The following is a 16,419-nucleotide window of genomic DNA, read 5'->3' as shown; positions in this document are numbered from 1 at the left end:
CCACACGAAACTGGCCATTCCCTATAGTCAAGCCCTTCGGTATAGGAGAATCTGCTCGAATGACGACGATCTGGACAGAAATTTAGAACAGCTGCAACAAACCTTTGTCGGTCGTCAGTATCCACCCGATCTAGTTCAAGATGCTCTCAACAGAGCTCGCAAGGCAAACCGTCTAAGCTTACTGGAGACAAGACAAAACAAATCAGAAAGTAATGCCGTGAACTTAACTGTAACATTCGCCGGAAATATCCCAAACATTAACAACATACTTAGCCGCCACCACAGTATCCTTCTCCAGTCAGAACGCACGAAAAACATATTTCCTAATCCACCACGTGTCGCTTACAGACGTACACGTAACTTACAAGATAGCTTGGTCCGCTCTAAAGTAGGCGAACCCACTAGCCCTCCGGCGGGCTGTCATCCATGTAATGGCAAGAGATGCCAGATTTGCAAGTTAATGCAGACCGCACAAACGGTCAGAAGTACGAATTCCAACTTTACCGTCAAGATCAACGCAGACGTAGACTGTAACTCATGCAACGTTATCTATCTAATCCAATGCAACACATGCCGGGCCCAATACGTGGGTCAGACAAAAACTTCTTTCCGAATTAGATTCAACAATCACCGATCGGATGTTACCAAGAAACCTAATCTCCCAGTCTCACGCCATTTCAAACAACCAGAACATTCAATCAACGAAGCCTCAGTTTTTATTCTCCAGTCGAACTTTACCTCCGACCGCTCCCGGGAACAACGGGAATCTCACCTAATTTACAAATTCCGATCGGCCATTAACGAGGACCCTGGCATGCTGTCAACAATAAGAAGTCTAACAACCTAGATAAGACCCCGTTGCCTTTTCTCGTTTCAGCCAGATCACGGTCCCCACTGACCCACAAGGACGGTGACCCCACTCCTGGACCTGACACAGAAACGCTCTGGAATTTCCCCAATTGACAACCGCCAGGTGGCGGGAATTTCCCCCAACCGACCACGTCATTCTCAAGCCCCTTATCAGCCTCGTGGCCACATTTAGCTCTTTTGTCCCGAAGAAGGCGGAGCTTCCGCCGTAACGTAGACATCCTCCCTAACTTTTATGATTTTTAAGTTTTAATAAACCCCTTTTTTGTTACTTCCCCTACACTCTGAGAAAAAAGGGAGTCAAAAACACTCCTTTGTCGGGGCAAAAAGCTGTAACTCCCAGGTGCAAAATTTTAGGCTTCTGAGGAGTTACCTTAACTCCAGGACAAGAGGGAGTAAGGTTAAAAACCCACAGCGGAGTTCCGTTAACCCCCTGTTGCGGAGTATATTAAGCACCTCTGAGGGAGTTGAGCTAAACCCTGTCACAGAGTATAATAAACACCCCCCATGGTGTAGGGTTGAACCTCTGACAGAGTTGGGTTAATCCATATGCTGGAGTATGATGGACCCCTCCAATGGTGTTGGGTTAACCCTTGTCACAGAGTATAGGCTAGTTCCATCTCAAATCGAACAATCCGGTACACTTGATGTCTCGAATGAACGGGAAAAAAATATATGTTGAAGCCATCGGTGAGTTAGGAGAAATAAACGCTTTCCGAATTCTCTGCGGTGCGCTGTTCGGGAAGTAGGAGAGGAGGAAAAAACTGCCTCTCATAAGACGATGTCGTCGCGCGCAGGTTTGAGCGTTCGCTACAAGGCTATTTCTTGTCGCATTATAGAAATTTCTTGATCTGGCTTTAGACCACTAAGGGCACAATAGGATCCTTCGTTGGCAGTGCTGTACCGGTTTTTGTTTGTCTGCAAAAAAATATCAAAGTTCACTCAAAGTGCCGAAAAACACCATATTCACTGCAACTTTGCGGACGATGTACAAAACGGATAAGATTGAGCTTTATGCCGTTAAGTTTGTCATTCATGTGGCTATCGAATGATGTATAATTTGTTGCTCTAATCTGTCTGGAACGTAAGCGATACCTCTTTCAGTAACACCATACCACCAAAAAATGACGACTTTCGGAAGCCTTTATCTAAAAAACCCCACCAAAAACTTCCCTCGAAAATTTTATATGTTGTAGGTAGTTCCTTAGACTATGCACAGAAGAAAAATCAAAAGTCGGACTTGATCGGTAGGCGCACTGTGAATTTTTTGCCAGCCCTATGCGCGGAGCGCATTCAAGCCGTGGCATCGTGTCCCGCGTGTTACAAAATCGAATTTTCCAAAGGGACTTTCAAATTCTGTCTTCACATAAAAAGTAATTGCTGTCATTTGAAACCGTTCTGAGCGCTTGCGTTCATAATAGTATTGTAATCGCTGAATGTAGATTGTGGAGCAACAATATGTGCTCACATTTTTTGCGGGATGACACACATGCATTGCAAGTGCTGGGAGCCCGTGAAGAACAGAATGCTTGAGAATACTTTTGCGTCTTTATAAGGGATATATTTGTCCACGGTGATCATATCGAAGCATATTTAGAGTACACATAATAACAACAATTTGACAGCGAAGAAGACAATGTAACGAAGGTAAGAAGGTAACGTAAGTTATGCAGAGCATTCCGGGTGGATGAGAGTGATCGTGTCATGAACTGCTTGAGGCCGTTGTGGAAGTCACTCCCTAATGTTACTTTTGATGGCAGGTTATTGTTAGATTTTCTTTCAAATGTGGGCAACATTGCTGCGTGTTGTGGCTCAGCCACCTTTGCTGTGAAGTACTTGAAGCAGCTTCTGCATAGCTGGCCCATTTCTGTTACGCCTTCGGCTTGATCTGCTGGAACCACAGTCTTTATCGCAGCTACGCCGATCTCCGAAGCAAAGCGAAAGTTCTTTGTCAATAGCACTTTTTTTGTGTGTATGAGGCGGTAGTCAGCGAAATCCACACGATCAGCGCTGTACAACGAAGAGGCCATTGAGGTAGGTGTGATACCAGGACGACACACTGCAGTAATACAGATGTCGTCGCACACTCTGTATAAGGGCACACCGTGCACTTCTGTAGTCGAGAAGTGAGTGAAGCGTCTTCTGTGTGTAGGCGAAACTTTGCGCAAGGTGTCTTCACGGAGTAAATGCGATGAGGACCTTCCCATGTTCGCAACATGTCGAACCGAATAACTATTGGACAGCGGCGCCAGTCGGGCTGTTTCGGCAAGGTTCACAAAAGGCACCATGAATTAGCCTTGAGTGTGTGCGTATGACCCCCCCCCCCCCCCCACTACACAAGAACATTTTCCTCAGTGCAATTTCCCCCGTCCGAGGTCTTGGGGCGTAGGAAAGGAAATGTTTCAAAGAATACTGGAAGTCACTGCGTCCCTCCTGCCATAATGCGTACAGTAAATATGCTTGTTTAGAATAACCCTGAACAGATATACCTCTTACAAAGATGTAAAATCATTCTGTTCTTCACGGGCTCCCAGCACTTGCAATGCATGTGTGACATCCCGCAAAAAATGCGAGCACATCTGGTTGCTTTCACAATCTAGATGCAGCGATTACACCATGATATGAACGCAAACGCTCAGAACCTTGAAAAGAAAACCTTGAAACCTCAGAACGGTTTCAAATGACAGCAATTACTTTTTATATGAAGGCAGAAGTTGAAAGTCCCTTTGGAAAATTCGATTTTGCAACACGCGGGACAAGGTGCCTCCGCTCGAATGCGCTCCGCGTATAGGGCTGGCAAAAAATTCACACTGCGTCTACCGATCAAGTCCGAATTTTGATTTTGCTTCTGTGCATAGTCTAAGGAACTACCTACAACATATAAAATTTTCGAAGTAAGTTTTTGGTGGGGTTTTTTAGATAAAGGCTTCCAAAATTCGTCATTTTTCGGTGGTATGGTGCTACTAAAAGAGGTATCGCTGACGTTCCTTACAGAGTAGAGCAACAAATTGTACATCATTCGATAGCCCTATGAATGACAAATTAAACGGCATAAAGCTCAGTCTTATCCGTTTTGTACATCGTCCGGAAAGCTGCATTGAATATGGTGTTTTTCGGCACTTTGAGTCAACTTTGATATTTTTTTGCAGACAAACAAAAACCGGTACAGCACTGCCAACGAAGGATACTATTGTGCCCTAAGTGGTCTAAAGCCAGATCAGAAATTACTATAATGCGACAAGAAATGGCCTTGTAGCGAACGCTCAAACCCGCTCGCGACGACGTCCTCTTATGAGAGGCAGTTTTTTCCTCCTCTCCTACTTCCCGAACAGCGCACCGCAGAGAATTCGGAAAGCGTTTATTTCTCCTAACTCACCGATGGCTTCAACATATATTTTTTTCCCGTTCATTCGAGACATCAAGTGTACCGGATTGTTCGATTTGAGATGGAACTAGCCTATATTAAACACCTCTGATGGACTCAGGTTAAACCATGTGATGGAGTACACTAAACACCTTCAATGGAGTTAGGCTAACTCCCATGGAAGAGCATACTAAAAGCCTGTGAGGGAGCTTATCAAACACTTGTGGGGGAGTATATGAAATGCCAGTGAGGGAGTATAGTAAGCTCTGATGATGGAGTTACGTTAACCCCGATAGTGGAGTCCAACTAACCCCCAATAGACGATATGCATAAATCCCAGGCGCCAGTGCGATGCAGTGTCTTGGGAGCCTGTTCATTCCCTGGCGCTTCCTTCTCCTTCCTGATGGCATCAGGTTCGGAATGAGGGAGAGAAGGATGGTGCCAAAGGAACGAACAGGCTCACAAGATGTACCGCATTGCACTGGCATCTGGGATTTATGCATATCGTCTATTACAGGGTGAAAATAAACCTCTAATGACGACTAGCTTCCTCAAATTTTTCCAGGACGCACAGCATGACCCTACAGTGCACTCAAAAGCACCACCGCAGTCTTTAATTTTGAAAGAACGTTCCCAAGCAGCACAAAGGACCGGGGCGAAGCCGGTCCAGCATCGGGAAAGAATCCTACAAAGTCGGGGGCATGCCACCAGCCGATACCGGTCCTTCCTCCAGTTTGCAACACCGGGATGATTAAGGACCGACATCGGCAGCAAGTATTCGGTCCCAGCAGGTCCCCGGCGGATCCCCGATAATGCTGGCAGGGGCTCCCCCCATGCATATTTACCCCCCCCATGCATATTTTGGCATTAATATGCTTATTTTTAATAATTACAATAATTTTGAGTGTAAACAGTGTGTGTAGAGCCCAACATTTTATTTTCGGAGAGGAAATAGACTGACACAACACTTGGAGCACCTCAATAGACTAAACGACGAGTGGTGTACACTAAGCAGTCTGCCTGCATCATCCAATGCATGCCAATTGTGTCTGAAATGAAAAACAAAAAAAGAGGGGTATACAGAAATATGCAGCATGTCCGCATAACTACTGTCATTGCCAATGTAGCCTGAAAAGAAAAGGGTGGAAATGGTCTACCGTAATATCCAGCCTGCCTGCGTAACCACTGGCCCTTCAATGGTGTCTCAAAAGGGGGGGGGGAACGTACACAGTAAGAGGTGGTCTCTGAAAGGAAACAAAAAAGGTATGCAGTAGTAGGCAGTCTGCCTAACCACTTGCACTTCGGCAATGGCCCTGGAAGAAATGAACGGCTTGTAGCATTAATATTAGACGTAACGGTAAAATTGCTGCATGGTGGGAAATGGTATACAGTAATATGCAGCCTGCCTGCGTAACCACTCGCACGTCAACAGTGTCTCAAAAGAAAGAAAAAGTATACAGCAAGAGGCGGTCTGCCTGTCCAAGTGGTGGTGCCTCAAAGAAAACGAAGTTATGCAGTAATAGGCAGTCTGCCTATCTGCTCACGCTTCAGTACTGCCCAGACACAAAAATGAATGGCATGTAACATTAGACGTAACGAAACAATTGCTGCACTTCAGCACAAAATAGTATGTGCACGGTACGTGGAATGAGCTTTATCAAAAATGGTAAAATGCACAGCGTAGGGATTACGAAACTCAAGAGTTACCAAGAGAAAATTTAAATTATGAAAAAATGACAAAGCCAACGACTGGGAGAAATGCAAGTCCAGGAAAGAGAAAATAGTTCACATCCAGCGCCTTTGGTGCAAATGACTAGCAATTACTACAACGAAAACTGTAAAAAATGACAGCTGACCGGGACTAGAGCTGACAGTCAATGGTGTGCGCATATTCAGCGTTCCTTCACAAAAACGTCAATAAGCAAAAAAAAAACATGGTCAAGGAGAAGCATCCCTATTGAAAAAAAAAGCGACATCAGGTCTGATGTTAACATCACAGCTGCTCTGATGATGTTAACATCAGAGCTGCGCTGGCTGATGCTCACATCAGAGCTGTCTTGATGCTGATGTTGACATGAGAGCTGCATTGATGCTGGTTATGGCAATCTTGAAAATGCTGCAGTCTTGGTTTACTGAAATGTTCTGCAAAGAAAGCCCCTCATGCCTGCGGTATATGAGTACCGACAAGAACCCTCACGAAACAGGAGATAGCAGCAACGAATCACTTCACCAGAACAATTCACCACTCCGGAGTACGTACCTTTTAACGCATATCCATTTATCATCAACATACCTAAGCGTTGAACTCACGGGGGCACAAAAACTGGTAATGATCGAACGGTGAACAACAGCGCAAAAGAGCACACCTAGGTCCTCATTTCCGGTCCAACTTGTCCTTCTTCCGAAAAAGCACTTCTAAGCGTTGTCATGGCCAGCAAGAGTCCCCACTGCATTTGAACACGGTGCTTGAGTTTCTCTTGCTGAAGGCCGCTGCGTCATACACGCTGAACCTGCAAGAAATATCGTTCCAGAAAATACGATGGCAGGACACCTATATGTAGAGCAGTGTAGAGACATATGACATACCGTCTGCACAAAGTACACAGTCGACTTCACTTGGCGTTCTATCTCCCTGTCGTTGCGCAGATCCCTGCAAATAGAGTAAAACGAACAATGAGAATGCATGGCGCAGTCGAACATATTACTTCAGAGTTATATTAATTACACACCTGAAACGGCAATAATCCTGAAGGCGAAGAACGATTTGGCTTCACATGCAAGGTAGCGTCTTCACTCTTTGACATGTCAAACGAGACCGACTGGTTTGCTCGCGGTTAGAAGAAACGCTTCCACTTACAGACAGTTGCAATATCAGACGGGTTGCAAGAACGACAGCACCAGGTGAGAACAACAATACAAAGCCTCTAAAACGCTTTAGACTTGCTGGAACGCTCGCAATTACGCGAACTACACGCGGCGACGAGAAACGACCGTTACAGCAGCCAAAGCGAAGCCAACAAGAGCAGCGCATGCGCGACAGGCAGCGCGCAGCGCTGGCTGGTGGCATGGAAGACAAGCGACGACGCGCGAGCGAGCGCGGGTGAGCCTGTGTTGAAATGGGCATGGAGCCAACATCTCCGCGCAATGGCTTGGCGGACGAAATATGACGACGGGTAGAATCGTACTACCTCTTGAGATTGTGGCCGTTCCAGGATCTTTCAGAAATGCTGCTGTTTTCATAAGAATCCCTGAATGTTGTGTTTGAAGCAAAATTGCAACATGAGATTGGCCAAAGCTAAGGTATTAGTTAGTTATGATTGTGAACAGATCGGCAGTGCAACCTGACAGTGAGAGATCAATAGAATCAAAAACAACAAAACACTCACTGTTTTGCCGACCCTTTCTCTAGTGTTCTTTCTTTCTTTCTTTTTTTTTGTTTGTTATAATGAAGGAAAGCAAGGTTAAATGCTACATTTTTCTTGACTGTGTGCGATGGTGTACATCGCAGGTTCCTCATGTGCCATGAATCTACTTAAAAGCTGCTGATGGTGGCAGGGATTCACATTTATAACAGTGACCAGAATGCGGCAGGAGTACTTTTGAGGCACTCTGGCCACGTTGACCACAAAACGGCGTTCCATACTCCCTCCGAACCAAACTTTGCAAAACTTGTTGCTCAGAAACATTAAGAACACACACGCCGGCCATTTGCACCCAGCAATGACAACCAAAACAAAGATGATGGCGATGGCAGTCGCGGTAGCCCAAATGCAGGGAGCTCCAGCGTAGTCTTTGCGGGTTTCGGTGCAGCGGTTTTCGTCCGATCAGTTCGACTTGCTAAAGCTCTCTTCGTTTCGTTTCACGTGAGTTTTTCGATTCGGGAGATTCGGTCGTTTCGTTCGGGCGTGGCCGACTCTTCCCGAGTATCTTGTACTTGCGTGCTTTGCAGTGAGGCTCCATTAATACTTCTGTTCAGGGTGCTGCGTGTGCATGTTTTCCGTCATACAACACAACACAACACAACACATGAAGTGAACTGCAGCCCAATGTTTGAAAGAGTTACCTCATACCAGACAGCCAAATTCCTTCCTGAAGGGATGCTTCACTGTCTCGTACAGCTTGGGACAAAAGTTTCTGAAACACGGGTGTTTTGTATTTCACTTCTCTACGCCTCCCCTGCGGCCTAAGGGGAACACTTGTTGAACAGAATCCCCAAGGATTCTGCTCAACAAGCATTTCCCAAAGGTGGCTGGGAAAAGTCCAATACAGAAAACCCGTGTTTCAGAAACTTTGTCTCGAGCTGTACCATCCGATCACGTGTTACCGAATCTGCATAAACATCGGGAGACGAGCGGGAAGAAATACTTAGCCAGTACACCACAGCAGATCGGGACGTTAACGGGGATCCATCGGGAAAGAATCCTGGCCGGGACGCAAACGGGAATCTATCGGGAAAGAATTCTGACCGGGACACGAACGGGGATCTATCGGGAAATAATTTTATGTAGTTTCCCTCTCCCTCAATTCTTCCCCCTCACATAGTCGGGAAGCAGTCGGGCTCGTGACGGCGATATCGGCCACCTCGAACCCATCATCCCCGTTACGTTCCCAGCCGAATCCCAGTCCTTTGTGCTGCTTGGGTTTATTTAGTAGCCTCACCGTGAGGAAAATATCACAAGACAGCAGATACAGGTCTCAAACTCACTCGTATGGTATACATATCAAATGACCTACTTTCCTTCCACTTGGTTCATGCATGCTACAGATGCACAGAACAGACAAGAGGTCACATTTTGGGAAAATTGTTTGAAGTACGAGACAAACACGAAATGCTGCTATTATGTTGAGCCAAGGAATTTTCTTTTCGTCTACTCTCCTTTGCACACTTCCCATTTGAATTTTTTCAATTTGAACCCTGTCCCAGGGAAAGTAATAAGCTTCACATTGAACAGCCAGAGCAGAGGTACTTGCAGTAAGTCAAACCTGGTTCGCGCCATTCTCGTCCATTCTCAGGATTGGCGGCAACCCGAATTCTGGGAACGGGGACAAAATCTCGTCGGCGTAATATCGAAACCTTTATGTCATATGCAAGACAGCGACACAGTAATCGTGAAACAGGTTGCGCACCTTGCTAAAAGGCACTGCACTGAAAATCACGACAGAGCACAGTTTCGGTTTCTTTCTCATAGGCTACCATGTATAATTTTTTATTCGCCGGGGGAACAACAGAGATTAGAGGTAGGTGTGTGCTCCGTATTTTATTAAGTAAGTTACACGTCGAGGTAACCGAATCTGCTTGCGCACTTGCAAAAATTCTAACCGCTTTTCGCGAAAACGCGTTGTTAAGGAGCATTGCAGGGGAAGCACGCTTCCAGGCGAAATTGGCCGCCGATCCTGCTCGTTTATTATACTCTCATGACGGAGTACAGAAAGGGTCGAAGGAGTTACGATAACAGCAAGACGGAGTAACCGCGAGCGTGGGAGTTTTCAATGGAGTTATCTTGACCCGGTGGGAGTAAAATAAACTTTTACTCCTGCTTAACTCCAGCTTGACTCCCTTTTTTCTCAGAGTGTACTTTCGTCTTCTGTCTCCCATTTATTTCAACTATAATTACGTAACCGTCCGATCCAACTCCAACTTTTCAAGATATATATATATATATAAGTTCAAAAAGAGACGCGGAAACAGATTTTAGGGAAGTTACAAACACTAGTTTATTACATAGGGAGACGTTAAAAAGTAAAATGGGCAAGGGGTCGACGTTTCGACAGTGGCATTGTCTTCGTCAGGACAAAAGATGCGTAGCTGGTTACACATTACTTAAATAGGTTTGGTACATGACGATAGATTTGACGATAGATGACAATAGATTTGGTACGTGACATGACATTTTACTTTTTAACTTTTCCCTATGTAATAAACTAGTGTTTGTAACTTCCCTAAGATCTGTTTCCGCGTCTCTTTTTGAACTTATGTAAAACTTCGTGGCCGTTTGATAATCCTTTTACCTCACCCTATATATATATAAAAGGGAAGATATTGAATTCGTCAGCTGGGGTCTTTCGGCCTCTGGCGCGTGTTTATTGCTTTGGTGACTATGGCCGGGATTCACCTGGCAATATGAATAGGAGCCGTGTTGTGACGAAGGGGACGGGCTATTGACAAGCAAGGCCAAGCGTGGGATCAGCCTATTATACAGGAAGATAAATGACAGATACGCGAATTCCCCCAAACAAGAAAAAAAAAGATGTTCAGTTTCAGTGAGCTGAAAATCTGAACCCGGCGGGGAAGTGTGCTTGACGAGGAAGGAAAGTATCTTGAGTACTGAGTAGCAAATACTGAAAACAGTGTTTTAAATACATACTTTGAAAATACTTGTCGCAAAAAGTAATGAGTAGAGTACCAAATAGCGGAAAAAGTACTCAAAATACTGTATTTTGAGTACGTAGTCAAGATACGCACAAGTCTGCCTATGTCTAATGTCTAAGAATTGTATAGAATGACCAGTAAAAGTGGTAAATGCATTTAAAAAGACAACGAAATTCCATACTTTGTCGCGAACAACCAAGCATTCTATACAGTGCCTGCATTCGACACATCACCGGTAACAATATGAGAATGTATAGAATAATACTTTGGAAAGAGAGGGCAATTCTATCACGAATAAGCGGAGGGTGGTGTCAGTGGCACCGAGTTCGTGGACAATTGGCGTCTTGGGCGACGATGGAGATGAGGATGACAAATGATAAGTGGGGCGAAGAGCGGGTGCTTTGGGAGGGTACCTTAGCTCTTGGGAGTCATCTTTTTGTACTGCAAATCGTTCTACGTGTATTTCGTTTAGGTTCGCTGCCTTTTATAAAGCGGTGATTTCCCAAAGTTGTAAAAATCTTGGCTCGATATGGGAGAAAATATTCGCGCGTGCTGTTGTTTTCGCTTGTTGCGGATGTTTCTTATAGGAATGACGTATTCGATCATTGTAATCGGTTGTCTGATAAGCGCACCACCAGAGCTTTTGGCACTATTCCTCTAATGTTTTTTACTTCTTTATCTCGTGCACCTAGAAGCATTATGGAGCAGCTGGGGAGGGGGAATATGTTTATTGACAAAAAGAGAAAAAACAAACAAACAAAGGGCATCAACGTTGATGCATGGATCAACGTACGATTTCACATAATGTTCGAAAGGCTGGATGAGTTGCATCTTTTGGATATAGTAAAACCCGTCTTAAAGTGTTCCAAATGTAACACGTTACAAGTAACTCTTTGCTGTAAGTACGTCACTTGTGTTTGGTAACTTTTGAGTTCCAATAAGTTCTTGAGGAATACGTTCCTTTTTTAGGCAAATTTGTAACTTTGGGTAACTTTCAAGTTATGTGTGCTCCATTTCTGGTGCACAAACAACGCGAACTGCGTCCTCGGCACATGCACAGCGCGTCCCCGTCGCCCACCACTCCCTTGTTGTGGCACAGTGAACGCTACAAATTCATTTTGGCTTGCGGTGACTGAGGTGATGTTCATCATTGAGCCGAGTAGTGTATTTATAATAACGGAGGGCACTGCGTAGCTAAAATGTGCCACTTGGCGCGCTTCTACGAAGTATGCACAGAGGGTGCAACGAATCGAATTTAAAATTCCTATGCCTGCTTTGTTCTCCGATGGAAAGCATGATTACGACACCAAAATCGTCAAACGTCAACCTATAGGGAAGTACGTGAAGCTGAGGCTTCATTCATCATGTTGAAGATTCGCATAATTTTGATGTAGTATCGAAACTATTACAAAACACCTTGCACCATCCATTGAGACATCCAGAAGTCAACTAATTATACGAAGGTGAATAACTAAAGTCTACAGTTATGCAGCGAGAAACTTCAAAGCAGCGTACTCGTTACGTTTCCAAAGTATACTTGGGAACTTGAAGTTCATTTTCACAATGTGTAGCTTAGTTGCATTTTTTACGCAGTAAATGAACTTGTAACGAGTTCGCTTTGTCGAGTAACTTTGCTCATCTCCGCTTGTAACACACAGAGGAACGGAATAGACAATGATGGCAGTGGAAGTTATTTCCAGTTCCTGTGGTCGTTTTTATCCCAAGAAATTTTGAACATTCTGCCATCAAGTCTACAAACGATGTATATCTTTTATGCCCACGCACTTTCGTAATTACGCATGCATCCGCCTGCGTTTCACTAATGAGCGCAAATGAAAGGCTCACCCAACAAAAGCGTGGCTCGCAGAGGCTGTTATTGCAAAGCCTTAGTTTTATTTGCTCTCATATTGTTATCTTGTCTCGCCAGGGTGCCATTAAGACAGCCTCTGAAATAATAAGTCTGTTTTCTGGGAGAATATGCACATTGAAATGCGGAATACGTAGCAATTCGAGCTACCTTTTGAACACAAATCCATGTTTTTTAGCTCACTAATTATCTACTAGCGCTCAATTAAAAATGTAAGTAACTGACACACCAAAAGAAGAGAAAGCGAGAAAGAATAATAATAATAATATATCATCCAATATGTATGATGCTTCGGTGTTGCTCGACTAAATGCCGCGGTTCTTGGCATGTGTGTCATGGGATACCCTATATATTCTAGCAGCTAGGAAGGTCTGATAACCAGGGCTGCAAACTGGACGCTTCAGATTGCGGTCTTCAGTATGCATAGCTCGAAAGTTTGCACACTTATCACAGAAGTCGAGGAAATTATTAAAATCTTGCGCCAAATCCACATAGTATTCTGTACATTTGCTATCATTTAAAAAAAAGTCTTAGGAATTGTAAAAGTAGGAAGAACTAAGAATATACATTTGTCAAGCGCTATGTGTAACAAGACCAGGCTTTTACAAGACACCCACAAAAAAGTATTGAGGTACGTTACAGAGTATCGTGCAAAAACATAACTGAGTCACAAACTTTAAGAGTAATGAAGAGCGCGAAGTTGAAAATGGCATTGCCAAAAATGAGGGCCTCAATGGTTACCTAGGGGTCTCAATAGGGGCCTCAAATGTTCACCTACATGCCCTCCAGGGCAACACATAACATGCGTGCTCCCAAAACCGAGGCGCTGTGCAACCTACCCCTTCCCAAGATGGACATGGATGCCCCGAATATCTCCGACGATAAAGCATATGTACACAGCACAAAGCGCATTAATCCTACCACCGGTTCTGCTGTCTGAGGTTTTCGCTTGCTTTTCGGTGGACTTTCTAGACGAATGTCGTCACAATTCCGCTTGAAGTCGGCTCAGGACGTATATTAGCCCCCACCGTTCCCCATTCCTTCGCTCTCCTCTCTCCATCTGTCCGCGACTGTTCGCCGGCCGTAGCCACCGTTGCTTCGTGGCGCTCACACGAGGAAAAAAAAAGTCAAAGTGCATTGCCGAGACAAAAGAGAATCTTTCGCTCGACCTTATACGCACAGAGAAGTATCTTCAAAGTAACTTGGAACATGAGTAGAAGTTATTGAAAAACTAAGTAGATTGCCAAAATACTGACCTAAGTGCTTGCAAGGTACCAAGTTACTCACAAAAGTATTTTATATACGTAGCTTAAATGCTCTACTCAAGATACTGTAAAAATCTGAATAAGATTTCACAACCAAATTGGATTCAAGTTTATGCTGTTTCTACAATCACTCACAAGATCTGAACACACCAGCATTGGGCTAGCGTATCGCCCTTTGCGATGAAACCCCTCATTCATCGTCTCAAAATAAAGTTGTTGGTTTTGTTGAATACAGTCACGAAATATCTTATTTGGAAATGAAAGAAGAATGATAAAAACGATATACAAAATTTGGGAAAGCTCTGGCTCTTTTGTGGGCAACTCCGTGCGACTGCACGCCATCGTGCATGCTTTTGCTCGCCGTGTGCCCTCTGGTCGTTCCAGGTCTTACAGGTTTTGCGTTTATTGTCCAGTAAAGAGCTGAAAGATTGGTGGGTCGAGGTGTTGCATCAAAGTGTGTGGTAACAAACCATTTTTTGCTTCGGGCGCCATTTGTTTAGTCACCGCGAGAGATCAATAACGCCGTCCTCAGTGGAAAGCAGCGCTGCAGAAGACGAGACGCAACAAATAGATACGAGGATGATTTTTTCCCGATCATTTCGCATGTGAGATGTTCTACATCAGGACTTGTCTTATGCACGGGCTTATAGCATCCGAAGAAAGAAAGGAAGGTTTTAACCTATTACGCAGATGCTACGTTATTTCCCGACGCTCTGATGCCGACTCAACGTGGCGAATATGCCAAATACAACGCAAAGATTTATGTATGCTCGGGCCTGAATCTTTAAACGCAACTTTCCTTTCGTAAGGCGTCCTGCCGCTCAATTTCGAACATTACTTTCCTTCCGTCCTCCCTGTCGCAAGCGCGGAAGGCTTGCCTTTGCATAGGTTGCAGATTGGCTACCTTTCGCGTTCGACTTCGTGCTTGTGTCTGTCCCTTCGTGTTCCCTAGTCTCGGGGTTTTCTATCATACCTTTAGCGTTCACTTTTGTGGTGGTGCAATTTCAAACTGGCGGCTTCGTACGAGTCGTTTGCGGAGACGCTGTCGGTCTTCTTGTTTTCAAACACCTTTTATGCTTTCCAATTAGCTGCAAAAGTACGGCCGTCTCGTCGGCTGTCATATAAGGGGTTCGCTTCGACATGTCAACAGAGCGTCCGACGCAGCACAAACACAACACCAGACATCACAACGAAACGACGAATCCCTCGACGACTACAACCTACAACCGCCAGGAGACCGCAAAAACAGTGAAAAGAGACAACTGATCGGCCTAGTTCGGCTTCGGCTACTGCCCACAGCGTGGTCAGAGGAGGAGGAGATTGAGATTGATTTTAAAAGAAAAAAATGGAGATGGTAGTCTCGAGCCACTCGGGACTGGCTACTCCAGGACGCGTTATTAATAAAAGAAAGGGAAACTACACTAACCTCGACGCTTTGAAACGCTTTGAAAGAATAAATGAGAACATCATCACCGAGCTTGTCACCAAAAGCGAAGTCTCAAGGCACTAAAAACAAAGAGTGTCACAATGTGTCAAACAGGTCCGTCGAGACGAGAAATTGCACAAGGGCGCGCATGGCAGGTATGAGCTGATTTGCTGGCCAGCACCCAAGAACCTTTTCGGTGGAGTATGGCCGATTATCCAGGCGAGACAGGGACGACACAAGGGTACATCGGTGTGCACTGTACCTCGGGCAGTCTTGGAGTATATGATCCACGTCCTCAACTACATCACACAGACTACAGTTGGGGGACGGGACCATGCCGAGCTTAAACAAAAGTCGTCCACTGTATGGCACGTTGAGGCGAAGCCTGTAGATGAGCGACGTGATGGGTCGAGGAAGCGCTGACGGCATATAAAAACGGAGATCTGGGTCCACTCTGCGCAGGAACGACGTAGAAGGGACACTTCTGCGCCAGTGTTCACTGCACAGACGTCCCATGAGAGCACCAATTGCTTGCTTCGCGTCCGCTTGGGTGAAATACGTACGGTGCGTCGGTACGCCTCGTGCCACATGAGCCCGTCTCGCAAGTAGGTCGGCAGCCTCATTCCCAGGGACGCCACAATGACCTGGGATGCACTGCAAGGTGATGTTATGTGTCTGTGTGACAGCACATGAATACTCCCTGAGGACGTCACACACCAGTGGAGCGAGGGAGCTCGAGCCCAGGGTGCACTGCAGAGCTTGGAGGGCGGTTTTGGAGTCACTGTATATGGTCCAGTGCATCGGTGGTTGACGGGACACAATGAAGGAAAGCGCCATAAGAATGGAATGCAGCTCGGCCACAGCAGCCGACGTCGGGTGCGACAGCTTAGCGCTTCGTTCAATCGACAGCTCAGGGATTACGAATGCACAGGTAGAGCCGGTCTGTGTCGATGAGCCATCAGTAAAGATTTTAATTCTGCCTTCATCGCGATGAAGCAGACTCAGGGTGAGTTGGCGAAGAACAATTGTTGTAGCCGATTTTCTGGAAGTCAAGCCAGGGACATTGACATGCACAGATGGTGCCTGAAGGGCCCATGGAGGGACTGCGGGTAGAACCAGTTTTTTATGCTTTGGAATGAGGCTGCGGTGAGCTAAAACGGCTTGGCAGTACCCGGATGCTGGTCGTCGAAGAATGTCGCGCACTAATGTGTGACGGTAGTGGCGAGTGGAGAGCCTCATGTAGTGCCCAAGAGATTGTGC

The 16,419-nt window shown here is 45.4% G+C and overlaps 1 long non-coding RNA gene across 4 annotated transcripts; it reads right to left on the bottom strand.

Moving 5' to 3' along the window:
- Positions 1-5,149: 5,149 nt before the first annotated feature.
- LOC135385812 (uncharacterized) lies at positions 5,150-9,390 on the bottom strand. Of its 4 annotated transcripts, XR_010420504.1 has the most exons (5): positions 6,961-9,227; positions 6,818-6,881; positions 6,277-6,741; positions 5,389-5,475; positions 5,150-5,280 (listed from the first exon to the last, which is right to left on the bottom strand). It is a non-coding gene; the product is annotated as an uncharacterized LOC135385812 (long non-coding RNA). The 4 variants fall into 4 exon arrangements; XR_010420502.1 differs by having other exon boundaries at positions 5,389-6,741; positions 6,961-9,390; XR_010420503.1 differs by having other exon boundaries at positions 5,150-5,475; positions 6,961-9,220.
- Between the last annotated feature and the right edge of the window lie 7,029 nt (positions 9,391-16,419).

This window comes from Ornithodoros turicata, chromosome 2 (assembly GCF_037126465.1).
Source record: "Ornithodoros turicata isolate Travis chromosome 2, ASM3712646v1, whole genome shotgun sequence".
Lineage (NCBI taxonomy): Eukaryota > Metazoa > Arthropoda > Arachnida > Ixodida > Argasidae > Ornithodoros > Ornithodoros turicata.
The sequence above is the reverse complement of the archived record's forward strand: the minus strand, read 5'-3'. Positions and strand labels throughout refer to the sequence as shown.